At 41.3% G+C, this 15,358-nt stretch overlaps 1 long non-coding RNA gene across 2 annotated transcripts in view; it reads left to right on the forward strand.

Annotated features, from left to right (window-relative positions):
* The first annotated feature begins 6,232 nt into the window (after nucleotides 1-6,232).
* LOC103149478 (uncharacterized) overlaps nucleotides 6,233-15,358 on the forward strand; it is a 62,630-nt gene continuing 53,504 nt past the window's right edge. Inside the window, exons 1-2 of one of the 2 annotated variants that reach the window (XR_001664304.1) lie at nucleotides 6,233-6,640; nucleotides 7,451-7,507. This is a non-coding gene — a long non-coding RNA (uncharacterized LOC103149478). Of the gene's footprint in view, nucleotides 6,641-6,896; nucleotides 7,073-7,450; nucleotides 7,508-15,358 lie in introns of those variants that run through there. The other variant, XR_477480.2, reaches the window with a different exon arrangement.

Below are 15,358 nucleotides of genomic sequence, written 5' to 3' on the forward strand. Positions count from 1 at the left end.
GAACGCTGTAACTCAAAGGACCCTGTAAAAGTCCCCTTCAGAGGACTCTTCTGCAAGAAAAGTGATGGGACCAGGGAAACCAAAGCTGTGGCTGTTCCTTCAGCCACAGCTTTGGCTGCGAGATCAGTCGCAGACAAATCTTCCCCAGCCGGGTCAGATTTTTCTGCGACTGTTGTCTCACCCCCATCGTGTACCATCGTCTCTGGACAAACCTCCCCAGCCGGGTCGGTTTGTCCAGAGACAGTACAGTCGTCCTCTGTATTGTCTCGTACAGAGGACGAGATGGAGTCCGTGGTCCCATCGTCCAAAGCCTTTACAGGACAAACCTCCCCAGCCGGGTCGGTTTGTTTGTTGGAAGTGGATGGAAATCCAGTCCAAAACACGTCGTCCTCTTCAGTCTTATGGTTTTCTTCTTTGCCATCCTTCCCAGGAAAGAAACGATCACATACCTTCTTCATCCCGGTGGTCACGGCATATCCAATGCCCCAACCAACCGGGAATATCAGGGGAACAATCGCCGTCGCAAAACCGAACATTGTTGCTGTAAACAAATCTGTAACTTCAAGAAATGTCTGGATCCTGACTGATGCTTAGAGATTCCAGAATTCAAGCATTAGAACTTCTTTGATCTACTGTGATGTACGTCTATGACCTCATCAGTGAGCTCACTGCACTCGTTGCTATGGAAATGATCAGCTCAGCTCTGCATGACTCAAGCTGACATAAATATTTAAATAAAACATTATACTTTTTATTTATTTAACATGAAGAGATTAATACATTTGTATATGATTTAATTTTTGCTTTTATGGTTTCCATACATAATTTTATTGAGGTCCAGAACCCAGAAGTTCTTGGCTTTCTTAATTCAGGAACCTTGGGGATTAAAGGGCTTCATGATTGTATTTCAAAGGCAGATTTCAAAAACAACTCGGACAAGAGTTTGGGTCAGGTGCTATTCTGGGATGTAGACGTGTGAAGGAATCTCCACGATGCCTTAGTAACTGTGTGTGTGTGTGTGTGTGTGTGTGTGTGTGTGTGCGCGCGCACAGGTGAAATGCTCGCTTCCTTTCTTCTGTATGTAATGTCTGCGTGTGTGTGTGTGGGTTTTTAAATTCTTGGGGTACTATAATTAATAAAAAACAATTTATATATATATATATTAATTATAGTACCCCAAGAATTTAAAACTACTTTCACCCCTGAGTATATATGTATGTACTTTGAGGCTAAAATTACCATTATGTCAAGGTGGAACCATCAAACGTTCTCAGGTACTTTAAAAGATTATTCCTCAATCTTTGTTTTTGGAATCATTTAAAACTCTTGTTATGTTTTTAAATTTAATTAGAAAGAACTTTTGTATTTGCTCCGCCTTTTCCACTTGCTTGGCGGCCGACCGGAAGTGGCTTCATGGCGAACCGGAAGTGATTGTATTCTGCCGTCAGCTGAAGCAAGAGAACTAAATTAGCTTTAGTACTACTTCTTGCTTGCTTGTGTGAGTATTTTCCCAACGTCATGAGTTGACTTTGAATGTCATAAGCTATGAAAAGATTCGTTTGGTTCGTTCCACATCCAAATTAGCTTTTATCTTATAAAAATGCTTGTAGCTTCGTGGGTTAATTTGTACATTAGTAGGTAATTAGCACAATGCTAGCTCTTGTTTTTCGCACAGTGGTGGTTCATACTTTTGTTTCTTATACTGTAAAGTTGTCAAGGAGTAAGCTATTTGCTTTATAGTTTGTTGGTTAAATCAAGCATAATTGATGAGGACATCTTAGAGGTTTAAATATGTAAATACACTAAATATAGCAATTTAGTTTTTACTTTGTTTACAGTTATGCACCAGGCAATAACATAACAATAAAAAAAACAAACAACTAACTTATGTTCTTTTTAGAAGCAAAACCAGGTGAGTTTTTCCAGTTTGGTTGGCAAATATAAAGGTTTCCTTATATTTGATTTTACATCAACCTAAACAGAACATCTGTTGTTAAATTTTTGTGTGAATCCAACAAAACAGGAGATTTTATGGATTATTTTTTAGCTTTTATTGTTCATAATTGGTTCCAAACAGTAATTCAGGTATCTGATTCTACAGAGGAGTGCCTCGTTTTGTGAATCTCCTCCTGAAACGCTCCCCTGCTGATGGCAGGTGGATTCCAGCTGAGAGGACCTCTCCGGTGGAGGAGATGCCCGTCTCCATCAGCCACTCAAGCCGCGCTCTGCGCAGCGAAAGCAACTTCAAAAGGCAAAGATGAAAGCGCCAAAGGTTGCGCGATGCCAAAAGACCAGAACACGCTCTGCATATTCTGATTTTCCTATCGATCGGCCTACCGTTGGATCATTTGTGATAAAAGACGGGAAGGGGGTGTCTTAAATGATTAGCTGATGAATTTGATGATGTGCTGTGAACAATTAGAAATGCAAAGAAAAAGAAGAGAGAGTGAGAGCTCGTGTAGAGATGGGCAAAGAGGGAATCCTCTGGAGTACATCGCTATCATTAGGGGAGAAATTTCAACCTTCCTCTGCTTTTACATTTTACATCTGTTAGATTCCGACTCTCCGACTTCACAGGCAACTAATAGGGAGGTCAAAGGTGGGAGATGGATGTGATGAAACATTCCTGCAACCCCAGAGTGGTGGAGAGGCTGAATTAGGAAACGGAGAGAGGAAATTTACATTCATTAGAGCGCCCTTCGTAGAGGGAGACGTGGAAAAAAAAGGTGTGGAAGAAAGAGACTTTTTCATGCAAAACATTTCTGAAGGTTCTCAGATGGAGAAAGGTGGAGCGGTCCCTCTGGGTTTGGAGGGGGGAAGGTGCCGTCTCAAGTGGACGGTTAAAGAATCCCAGCATCTTGGACTGGAGATGGAAAGACGAATAATGACTTGAACTGCAGTGATGGTGGTGATGCTTCACTCTGGGAAAGTTTTCATTACTGTCAATACAGACATGGAGAAGGAAACCATACGGATGGATGGAAAGATGGATGGTTTAATGGTTGGATGTGAGTTGAGTCCAGTCTTGTGTTTCTGTCTCAGACTGAGTCTTCAGAGGACATCTTGACGTCCTGCAAGGTGTCTCCTCTGCTCCATCAGCTGCTTGGCTCCGCCCTCTCTCCTCCCTGAGCTACTTGGCTCCGCCCCTTCTCCTCTCTCATCCTCCATCTAGCTCGGCCCTCTCTGATGCTGACTGGCCGTGATGTGTGGCGGCGCTGGGAGCTCGTAGAACATGCAAAAGGCAGGAAAAACAACAAGCAGGCGTGTAGTAGTAATTCATACCAGAGTCATGCCGCCATATGCCCCGTCCAGATTGGTGGTGTGTTTTGGACAGCTGAGCTCTGATGATTCACTGCCCGGCCGCGCTTAGACCAAAGCTAAGTGTACGTTTTGCCTCAGGCTACTCTGCTGCCTCCACTGATTATCTAAGCAGTGAAACCGACCCTCTTTAAAAACACTCATCTGTAATTTTCTTACTCATCTTCTCCAGCTTTGGTGTTTCACCTGCATCCCTTCGTCCTCGAAAGGAGAAAAATCCACATTTCTGCTAATTTGTTGGGAAAATGAGAAGTGTTGCAGAATGGAAAAATGGAGGAAGTTCAGCTACAGAATGAAAAAAGAAGGGAAAGTAAGAGTGATAGAGAATGACAGAACACGGCGGAGGCCAGCAGATGAAAATAGGTTTGAGGTTTTGTTGAAAAAAAAAGACACTTTTTTTCCATCTTAAACTCAGGCTGGGCTCTGCTGGAGAACAGATTAGTGCCTGAAATAAACCAACGGCTTTGAATCCGATGAAGAAAGAACCAGGCGGCACAGAAAAGAAAGGAAACCAGGTGCCTTCAACCAATAAAGCTCAAATTCCCTCCATAAGTTGTTCAGTTTTGGAATAGCTTCTTTAGCTGGAAGCTCAAATAACACCTGACCTTTGACCCCAAGTCTCAGAGGAGTTGAAAAGGAGGAATGATGGATGCAGATCGGTACCAATCAGGAAATATAAACCACCTCTTCCATCAATCATAACAGGCAAAGGTCATATCCCCTACTCCAACATCTTTCTGCTACACAGAGTGGCAAAAGCAAATGAGGTGGATTTGATTAGCTTCTCAAAAGTTAAAATAACATCTGAACTTTGACCCCAAATCCAAGAGTAGTTAAAAGGAGAAATCAGGGAAGCAGAGAGAGGAGGAGAGAGTTTAAACCATCTCTGCCAGCAATCATAACAGGCAACGGATTATATCCCCTACTCCAACATCTTTCTGCCAGAGTGGCAAAAGCAAGTTAAATGGATTTGATTCACATCTCAAAAGCTCAAATAACATCTGAACTTTTACCCGGAATAGTTGGAAAAGGAGGAATCTTGGATGTAGAACAGGACCAGCCAGAAAGTTCAACCCATCTCTTCCATCAGTCATGATGGGTGAGGATAATGTACCCTACTCCAACATCTCTCTGTGAGACAAATATTTAAACAGCAGTAGCAAAAGCAAATGAGGTGGATTAGCAGTTTTCACCAACTACTGCCCAGATTTTGAGTGGGTAGCATGTCATACAGAATCATACAGCAATTACCTTCAGTCAGAAGCATCTTCAGCTGTGTTGCAAGACTGACTGCTACAGGAAAGTGTCACCATTCACTGAAGTTGTGACATTTTATTTTCCTTTTACAGCCATGTGGGTCAGTTAGTAGTTGAATGAAGAAGAAGGAATCCATGATGGACAAAAGAAGATCTTCATGAAAGCTGGTTCCTGATTAAAGCATTAAAGCTAAGAGCTTTTAGGTGCTAGCATCAGGTTTATGTGGGGTCTTTGTTTCTCCATCTGATGGGTGTGAACAAGGAGAAAGCAGAGGAGACTCTCACATTCGACCTCATTAAATTATTCACGTGTGCAGGCCGGTCCGTTGGCGGGGGGGCTGGTGAAGGACGAGGCTGGGTGAAGAGTGGAGGAGGCAGAGATCGCTCTTGTCTGACCTGGCACTGGCTGGGAGAAAGTTCAATGACACGCAAGGAGGAAGAAAGTGCAACTGACCAGCAGGGATTAGCCAATCAGAGCGTCAGAAGAGCAGCCAGCTGTTGGGTCTGGCTGGACTGGAAAGAGGCTCGGAGCAGGTGGTGCAGCCCGGTGCCAGCGGTGCTACGAGGGCAAGGAGAACACCATAAAATACACTTAATGTGGGTGTTTTACTGCTGCACTCAAGCATTGTTTCTCAAATTTTTAGCGTATTTTATAGAGATTTGAGGTGCTTAATGGTGAAGAGGAACAAAAAGAGCCGGCGTCGTCGACCCTCAAGGTTCTGTAAAGGCCTCAGAGGATTGTTGAGAACGTTGGACAACATGGAGGTCAAGGAGCGATGCAGATGGGTCAGGGAGGAAGTTGTAGCTGCAGCGATCCCAGTGGTGGGCACCGCTAGCTAAAATGTTAACCTTGCTAACCCTTAAGCACCAGTCATAAACATTAGTTCTGCTGAAAGTAACACTCTAGACTAACGTGGTATGTAGAAGCTAAGGTTAAATCGCTACACCAACACAATAATTAGCAGACGTTAATGTTAAAGTGCTATATTAGCATAGTATTTATCAGAAGATGATGCTAAATTGCTACACCAATGCAGTATTTAGCAAGAGGCATTACTAAAGTGCTACACCAACATGGTATTTAGCAGAAGCTAATGCTAAAGAACAATACCAACAAGGTATTTAGTGGATGCTAATGCTAAAGTGCTATACCAAGAGTTTGAAACTTTAATCTGCAAAGATTTTTCTCAAAGCACTGAAAAGCATGACTTATTTTCCTCCTTCCTCTCAGTTTTGTGCCACTTCTCTCACATGAAGTCCTAATTAAAACCTTGCAGTTTGTGTTTGTAACGTTTTGCTGCGCGCCTTGCCAGGAAACATCTCTAAAGAAAGTACCTGCTGCTTCTCCAACATGGCTCAGGCCTCTTTCACAGATTGTTTCCTACATTTTCCCTGTAAGCAGGATTTCTGGAGGCGAGACGGTGTGAGAAACGTCTCCGTCTCCTCCCGGGAATACGGCAGCTGCACAGCACCACAAAGACAACAATGCGCTCCCTGTCGAAGGGGGAACGAAGGCGGGGGCTTGCTACACCTTGGTGGTGTTGGACAGCTCTGTAAGCACCCCCGCGTGGATTTTTATTAATTTACATTTATGGTTTTATGAGCTTGCTGTCACTGAAACACCCCGTTTGGCAACAGCTAACCGGACTCCTGCTGAGATCTGGGACTCTGCTGCTGGAAATATCCTCCCAAAGGGAAGTTTAGCTGTTCACTGAGAAAAGTGACAAACAGGAAGCTAGAAAAAAGGTCAAAGAGAGGCTGGTTTTCCTTTAAAATGAGATGCTTTCCTAGAAAAAGGAAGAAGAAGAAGAAGCCACCTGCTAGCCTCTTTGTCAACACTAATCATCTCAAAAAAGGTTTCTTACTCATGTTGTGAACTTGGAGGCACCTCCATGTGGTTCAGTCCAGGGGAAACGAGTAAAAGGAACAGACTGAATATACCACTCCATACCAGTAGGTGGCGGTAATGGTTAACTATCTTCCCCCCTTTCTCCTCCAAGCTGAAGAAGATAAAGAGGAAGAAGGAGAGTGGATTTACTTTCCCGCGTTGAACTTTTGTGTTTCTGGTGAGAACATAAAGTTTGAAATCATAAAGTTTTGCTCTGAAGTGATCGTTAAACTGCCTTTAAATACCGAAAACCTCGGTACTTCACTAAAGCTAGCGAACTGCTAGCGGAATGTGTAAAGCACATGCTGTAAAGCGGCAGGCTTCAAAATAAGAGCTTTTTCGTTCGTCCGTCTGGCCCTGTAATCGTCCATCCTGTAAGCAGTAAATTAATAATTAGTTATTTTGCAGTAGTTTATAAAGGTGGTTCAGTGTAACGTTCCTTCACAAGCACCGGTATATTGTTTTAATAAAGTAGCATGGTAGACTTCCGGTATGCTAAAATGGCATCTGCTCAGCAGTGAACTCAGCTGCTCGAACAAGATCCTCGTTTCACTCTTCAATTTTTTCTATACTTTGGAAGTCCTACCATGGATAAATACACTACTTTTGTGTGAGTAAAAGATTTTAGTTCCTATTTTTTCACTCCTAAAACAGGAAGTGTTTGCCAACGTGGCCCACTTCGTAGTTTTCATCGGGTCGATCTTTGTAATTTTTGTTAAAATATTTCTAAAATTTTATTTATTTTTCTTTAATTGGTTTTTTTATTTACTCGTTATTTTTTTTATTTTTCAAATTTAATTAAAATATTGAAATAATTTTTGTAATTTTTTATTTTTTCTATAAAACAATTTCAGTTTTCAAAATTGTTTTTCTACTTTTATTCAATTTTTTAAAATTACCTTTCTAAATATTTAGTTTATTTGTTTTTTAATGTATCCTTGTCATATTTTTAAAAAGCAGAGATTCATTATAATTTTGTCCTTTTCAGAGGTGAGACTAGCTGCCTGTTGTCTGTCTTCAGTGTCAAGAGATCCAGCTGAGTCGGGTAAGAAGAAATCTTCCACTGTTACTTCCAGCTCAGATCAGATGTTTAGATACCCTGAATTAATAATAATAATAATAATAGATTTTATTTATAATGCCCTTTGTATCTCGAGATCTCAAAGGGCTGCAAAAATAAAATGATTAAATAAGAGGATATTTTAATACCTTTTTTAAATTAAAGGATATTAAACTCTTTTCATCCCAGAAGTTGAAATCAAATCTTTCCTAGTTTTTAGATCAGGTGGTGTTACTACAATTATTTCTACTTACTAAATACCAGAATAATAGTTCAGAAGTTTACATACACTGCCTCTGTATTTGGTTTAACTTTGGTCAAATGTTTCTACATGTTTCTTGGATCTGTTTCGTGAAGCGCACCAGTCCCTCCTGCAGCATGTGTGTAAATGTCACCCATGTCTATAAATATGAAAGTTTTTCTCTCTAGCTGCATTTGCAGACTGTTTATGCTGCTTTTGGAGGAACATCATGTTCCTTTGATTGGCTATCGGATCAGAAGTTTCTGGAATTGTTCGATTAAAGCGGCAGCCGGCACGTCACGTGTCCCACAGCACTCAAAGGAAATGATCTGTCCGTCTGTCCGGCGCTTGTCTCCCCTTCAAGGGAAGAGTGATTATGTGTTTTGCCAACGCGTTTGTGGAAATCTTTTGATATGCACAAACACAGATCCTGATGCAGCGGCGGCAGCGGCTTTTTCCTGGCTGACGGCTGATTAGGATGCCGGATCATGGCTGGATATGCGAGGCCCCAGCTGGGTGCAGGGAACATCGCTCATTACACGTTTTCTAGAGAGAGTGGAGGACTGACTCAGAGCTGCTCAGCATGCCGGTGAAGGTGTAATCATATCATTCTGAATCAGCGGTCAGTTAGCCGGCTGGAGTCTGATTAAAGCCCGGCCAAAGACGGATCGACACGTCGAGAAAAGCAGCGCTAACCATCAAGGTGCGACGCTCAGAGACCCTCAGAAACCCTCAGAGAGCCGCAGCTCCTGCTAAATGAGCGCTTTCTTCTGCATGCATGTTTTATGAAGCTGGTGGATGGCTGCCTGGGCGTTCCCATTGCTGAGATCGCCACTGTCCTCTTGATTTAATTAGACGTTGGCCCCCACGATTTTCGACAAGGAAATATCTGCTCTAATTAAGCGGCGTACTTCACCAGAGGAAGAACAGGCTGGCTTTAATGTGCTCATAAAAAATCCATGATGTCTTGCCCTTTGCCCCTCTTCTCTGGGGCGTTTTTGCTGCTACAGTCAGAAACCAAAACCAGTTTTATTCTGCCTCAGTGAAGGAAAGTTTGAAGAAACATGGCCGCTGTTAGAAAGACTCCTGGTGAAGAGGTGGAGAAATCCAGCTTTTACTCTGAGAATATTTATTTAGATGAGAAAAAATTAAACTTTATTCAATAAGAAAAACCGTAAACCCTAAATTACTCATTCAAAAGCAACAGAACTGAATATTTCTAGTCATTTTTAGGTAATTCGTTACTTTCTCTTTGGTTCAGGTAAAAATACTTGACACCTGAATCAACTTGTGCTATCTAACCTTTCCTGTCCTACCATCACAAACGTAACAGAACTCAGACTTTAATGCAACGTTTCACTGAGCTGTTTGTTTCTGTCAAAGCAAGAATCATCACAAAATCAAAGCAAGATGAATAAATCATAGGGAGCTGAACACTGAGGTGTATGGAAGGCCAAAAGGGACAACATTAAATAAATGTCTTGAAATAAATAAATATCACATTAAATAGTATACCTTTTAATCATTTTTGTCAAAGAAAATAATTTAAAAATGCTTAAAATTATTGGACTCTGTATTTAGTTTGAAATGTATGGAAGAATATTAGGGCCACTAAAGGAAAATAAAAGAAATTCTGACTGTTTTCCTCAGAATCAGAAATGTTTAAATTGTTTGTGCACCATCAGGCAAATTTAGTGCTAAATTAAATTTGTGACAGGCTTTCAGAGGGAATGAAGTTAAGATTTACGAATCTTATAACAAGAAAGAAACGGTTATCTGATTATTTATATATGGTAACAAAAAAATTGACATGTCTAAGAATGTTTGATTATTAGGATTTTGACATAATTGATACAAAATTAGAACTCTGCAAAAAATGTTAGAATTTGCAGATTAGAGTCAAAATTTTGAGGAAAAAAAAGTTAAAATTCAGAGAAAAACTTAGGAATTCTGAGATCATAATCAAAATTTTGAGTAAACAAATGTTAGAATTCCACAAAAAAAGTTAGAATTTGGAGATTAGAATCAAAATGCTGAGATTATAGTTGAAATTCAGAGTGAAAAGTAAAAATTCAGAGAAAAGATAGTTTTTTTTTTCTTTCTTTTTGTTGTTGTCCTAATTTTCTTCCGTAGAAATCAGGAGGAGGAAATGATTATGTATTTTTTCCTCTGTTTTGTGGATCTCAGGCTGAAAAGTTTGTGAACCCCTGATGCAGCTCAGTGTCTCACCTACTTAAATACATCTGTGATGCTGTGAGTCTTTTTCGCTATCATTTTAGCTTTTCCTTCCACTAAACCTTCCAGGAATAATGTTTAGCTACAATCTGATCTTCAAGATTCCTTACCAGTGATTTATTTCACCTGGATCGGTGTGTTCTGTCAGAACCGGGCCTTTCTGTGGTTTTCTGCAGAGCTAATAGCAGCCCGTTTCCCCTGGAAACGGATAATTACTCCACCTCTGCAGTCCAACAGGAACTGAACGTATGTAATTTCTTAAAGGAAGCATTTCCCTCTGTAGCCTGCAGGGATTAGGCCCTAATGACACAAGTTAATTATATTAAGAGTAATTTTCAAAAACAGTTCATGAACTGCAAATTATACTTAAATTTGCTCCTTAATGCTCTTAACTGTAATTAAATTGCCTAATATCTTAAGAAAATGAACATGTGGGACAGGAGTAATGGTGGACGGGAACTTTTAGGGGTTTTGTGGGTAATGGCGGATAAAATTGGGAATATTCAGTTGCAGATAGATGTCGGGTTCGGACGTCTGGGTTGCAGAAACACTTCGCTGAGCGCCGCCTGTCCGCCGCCATTTTGTCTCAGAGTTTGTAGCGTTTTGCTCTGTAATCAGGCGAATTTATAACTTATTCACCGGCTTTCAGAGCGAAGGCCAGCAGGTTTTCACTGGAAGGTGGAGAAAATCTGCAGAGTTTAGGTTGGTGTTGTGTTTCTGCAGATCAAAAAGTATTATTCAATCAGCGCTGCTATGTTGTTGGCCCACTTACAGCAGCTTTTTTTTTTTTTACCTCTGAAAGACTTTTGGAGGCTTTCCGAGTCATGCCATTTGTGCAACTCTGCATATTAAATCTTGTTGGAATTTCACATTTCTGGGACTGTCGGTTCTGTTTGTGCACAAGGAAAAAAAACACACACACTCACACACACATGGATGGTCTCTGCATCCTCCATCTCTGCCGTGAAGCCAGACCCCCCTCGGCTTTTCTCACTCGGAACCGAGTCCAAGTTTGCACAGGAAGGCAGGGGGAAGGGGAGCGCCGTGTCAACCCGTGTGGGTGTTTTTCTTCTCTTCCTCGTACAAAAAGCCGACTCCTGATTACCCAGATCCAAACCACCTTCTGACGCCGAGCTCTGATTGGCTTTGGGAACCAGGAAGACCGGCTGCCAAGTACCAATTTAAAGGATGCACAGAGTCTGAAGACTTCAGTGTGAACTACGGCAGCCCGGAAGGGGAAACTTCAAAATGAGAAGGAGTCAGAGTTTTAAAAAAACTACATGACGGTGCAGAAAAAATGATCTGAAAACGGATTTAAAATAAACATCAACAATGACTGAGAAAACGGCAAGAAAAATCACAGTAAGGAAAAAATTACATTAGAGGCAAAAAATCGGTTTTTCACAAGGTGGGAAAATATTTTTGTTTCCAGATTTTAAATTTCTGAATTAGATTTTTCTTTCTGTCCATGAATCCATCCGTCCTTCCTTCCTTCTTTCTTCTTTGTGAACTTTACTGATGAAACTTGAATTTGGACCAAAACTTCAGAGAAAACTTCAATTTTGAAAATGGACACATGTGGGACGTTGTGGACAGAAAAGATAACATCATGATGATAGCATCATCATGATGACATCATCAGGATAACGGGACCTGCGCCCGCAGTTTGAACCTCCCTCTTACTGAAGCAGCTTCTCAAGTTTGATGGGTGGAGATAAAACTTGATGTTAAACAATAATCAGTTAAAACCGATCGCTATGGCGTCTAATTAAATCCCAAATTAAGTGAGAAATGTCCAGATTTAATGATTAAACTGTTCAGTGCAGTAAAATCTGCTGGTATTTCAGAAGACGTCTCATCTTCCTCATAAACCTCCTGGCCAGAATAAAACCACGCAGACAAACTCCTGCGTCTTCCTCTCTACCTCCACTCTTCAGTCACGTCCAGTTCCTGTGAGGACCGGCGTGTTCTTGGCGTCGTCCTGCACGTCTCATTCAGGCCCGCGTGTTGTTTGGGCAGCTTGGAGCAGTTTGCAGCTTGCTGGTGTAAATGCGTGTGTGTTGCAGCAGCCGCAGCAATCAGGGGGGCCCAGCCGGCCTGCGAGATGTGAGAGCGCGGCGTCCCCAGGGCGAAGCGAGGTGCCACCTTCCAGGAGAGAGGCCATGTTGGAGCGCAGCAGGCTGTAAAAAGTGTGGATACATCCAGAAAAAATTATATTGTTTGTGTATTTACTATTGGATTTCCTACTTGAATATCAGGATCGCTGCCCGTTTTCAAGATGGCTGCCATTTTTGAGTATTTTAAGCAAATTTGTTTAATCCAACTTTAAAGTTATAATATGTTGCAAAATCAGACACTGAAGGACATAAAGAGAACTCTCAGTCTGGCAGAGTTTCTCTTTGTTCAGCGGTTTCAAAATTGCTTCTGCTTTTTTCTTTGTGCTCAATGTTCGCTTCAGCTAATATTATTTATCAGTTTAGTGTTAGCTTTTGCTAATTTTTGTTTAGCTTTTCTTAGTTTTTGTGCTTAGTGGTTTAGGATTAGCTTCTGCTAAGTTAAGCAGTTTAACATTATGCTTGTTTCGTATGTAGTGGTTAGTGGATCTAACTTGAGACACTCATCTTAATTGTTAGCATTAAATTCTGCTAATTTTTTACTGTGTTTAGTGTTATCTTCTGCTTATTTTAGGCGCTTAATATTAGTGTCTGCTAATATTTAAATGTGCTTTGTGGTTTAATGTCACCTTCCACTAATCCTTTTTTATGAGCCTTGCGGTTTAATGTTTTTAGCGCTAACATTAAGTTATTGAACCCAACTTTTTGGTTAGCTGTGGCTAATAATCATAGCCAATTTTACTGCAAATATATATTCTCCATTACAACCAAAGGAAACACAAGAGCAAATGATTTCTATGGTTGAAAATATTTATGATTTGACACCAAACTTGTTTAACTGGCAATTTTAGTGCAAAAATAATTTTCCATGACGATCATGGCGGCCATCTTGAAAATCTAAGATTATGGGTAAACATGGTCCCCATCGGTTCAGTTGTGTATGATTTGACACCAAAAGTAAATATTGACAGATGCAATGCGAAAATAATTCTTTCCCTGACGACCATCTTGAAAAATGGTCACCATTTTGAATTTTTCAGTGGCTAGCAGGTTTTTTCAAAAGAAGCCAGCTCCTGTGAACATTTAAATCTGCATATGAAAGATTTAGCAGAAATATTCTGTGATCTGCTGCGGTCCGGGGAAGTTTGTGGGAGAAGTTGCCTCGGCCTCATTTGCATGATGTCACCAAGCGTCAATCTGCTGTCGGTGGCGATGAGTGTAATGGCATGAAGGCTTTAATTAGACTTCAGCGTCAGGGTCTGGGGACGAGGTGGGTCACTCGCTGAAGTGGGTCAGGTCCGAAGCGAGTGATGCGACCCGATAGTGGACTCGTCCAGGACGGCGGTCGCCACGGGGCAAACATCACAGGAAGTCAGAGTGACGGCGGCTGAAGGAACTGAGCTGCTGCTTGTAGCTCCTGTTGAGTCAGAGGTAAGCTGGTTCCTCTGCAGCGTCCAAACATGGACGCAGACGGAGACATATTGGACCAGAGCTGTTGGGTTTTTTTGGTTAAAATCTCTATTAAAAATGTTTCAGAGGGGTAGTAGTAGATCCCAAAGCATCACACATCCTCCACTGTGCTTAGCAACAGGGTCCTTGGCGTTTGAGGTGTTTCCTGGTTTGATGCTCCTGAACTGAATGAACCTCATGGCCTCCTGGACCTGAGACACATCAGAACCCTGCAGGACAGACAAACACACATCAGCCTCAGTACAACGCAATGTTTTCTTGTCTTTCCTGGTTTGAGGAGGCGTTTTTATTCTAATGCTAGATTAAGAAAAACAAACTTTGGTTGCTTTCTATGTTGTGGAGTCGGACAAATCCATCAAACCGTCCGTCTGTCGATCAATTCGTCCATCAATCTGTCCTTCTTTTTGCTTTTTATTTTCTAAAAATGTCCAGGGTGCCAGTCACTGTGGCATCTGTTTGTTTTTGGTGTATTCAGATGCAGCAATACGTGGAGGAGGGGTCATCTCTGCTGTAAGAGATCCAGGTTGTTTGTAGTTTCCTGAAAACCTTCTTCATTTTTAAATAGTCTTTTCATCGCTTTTGGTGACGAGTTCAAGAGGACAAACTTTTTCTGCGAGTTGAGTCCAAACTGCAGCGCTGCAAGTTTAACTGCATGATGCAAGTCGCTGCTGCGTCTCCTCGGATTAAACGGGGCATGTGTCGCCACGGGGCAGCAGCCAATCAGAGGAGATCAGCGTGACGCACGGCTGAGATGAGGAAGTTTTCGCCTACACTTTGCTTCTCCTTTTGGAAAAACTTTCCTGAAGCTTAACAGAGTAAATAGAAGGTGTGTAAGAATAATCTTAAAAATAGGCGTCATGCTTCTCCTTCTTTTCATCCTTTTTATTGTGCTCCATCAGCGCAGTCGTCAGAAACACAAAGAGCAACCAACAACAGCAACTTGAAAAGCTTTTGGCTCATCCTGCCGTCTCTGAAGGCCGAAGCCAGAAAGAGTTTAGGATTCCAGTCAGAGTTGAGTGATGATTAAACTGCTGCGCCTGATTCTTCTATCATCCGTCTCCCGGCGCCTTTAATATGCAAATCGTAGGTATGCAAAGCTCTGATGCTTTTATTTAAAAGACATGTCCTCGGGCGATAGCAGTGGGCTTCCAGGGAGAGCCGTGTTTTGGTATGAAATAAATAGTTGTTAAGGAGATCACACAAGTTTGTATCTTGAAAGATGAAAAGCTAATTGACATGAATAATTTATTTGTATTGCAGTATCTTAAATATCGGGAATAACGCTTGATAAATATAAGTTGAGTTCAAACACGGGGCCCTTCCAACCGTTCAGAGGGAATAAAATCTCCGAAAAGCAGTCATCTCTTAAACTCATAATGGCGTTTGTCCTAAGGTCACTCCAGTGCAATTATCAGATATTAGCAGAATACTCAGAGGTATTAAGAATAATGATCCGAATGTGAATCATTATGTTGCTCCTGAGGTCGGCGATCAAGGGATTGGGGAGGAGAGCAAAGAGATGAAACTCTGACTTCGGATGTCGTCAGGTACAAAAACCAGAAAGGAAAACATCCAACGCTGAAAGGAACAATTTGTCAGGCTTTCCTGATTTAAGGATACTAAACATCTCACCTAATGATACTGAGCTAAAGAAAAAGAATGGATAAACTCGTTAACCAATGATTGATAATGAATTTCTGGTCATGTTTTAATCAAATTTGGTCAGCCTTCTGATATTATTATCACAAAATCAATTATTATTCAGCAAAATGTTAT

This window comes from Poecilia formosa, unplaced genomic scaffold (assembly GCF_000485575.1).
Source record: "Poecilia formosa unplaced genomic scaffold, Poecilia_formosa-5.1.2 Scaffold229, whole genome shotgun sequence".
In the NCBI taxonomy this organism is placed as follows: domain Eukaryota; kingdom Metazoa; phylum Chordata; class Actinopteri; order Cyprinodontiformes; family Poeciliidae; genus Poecilia; species Poecilia formosa.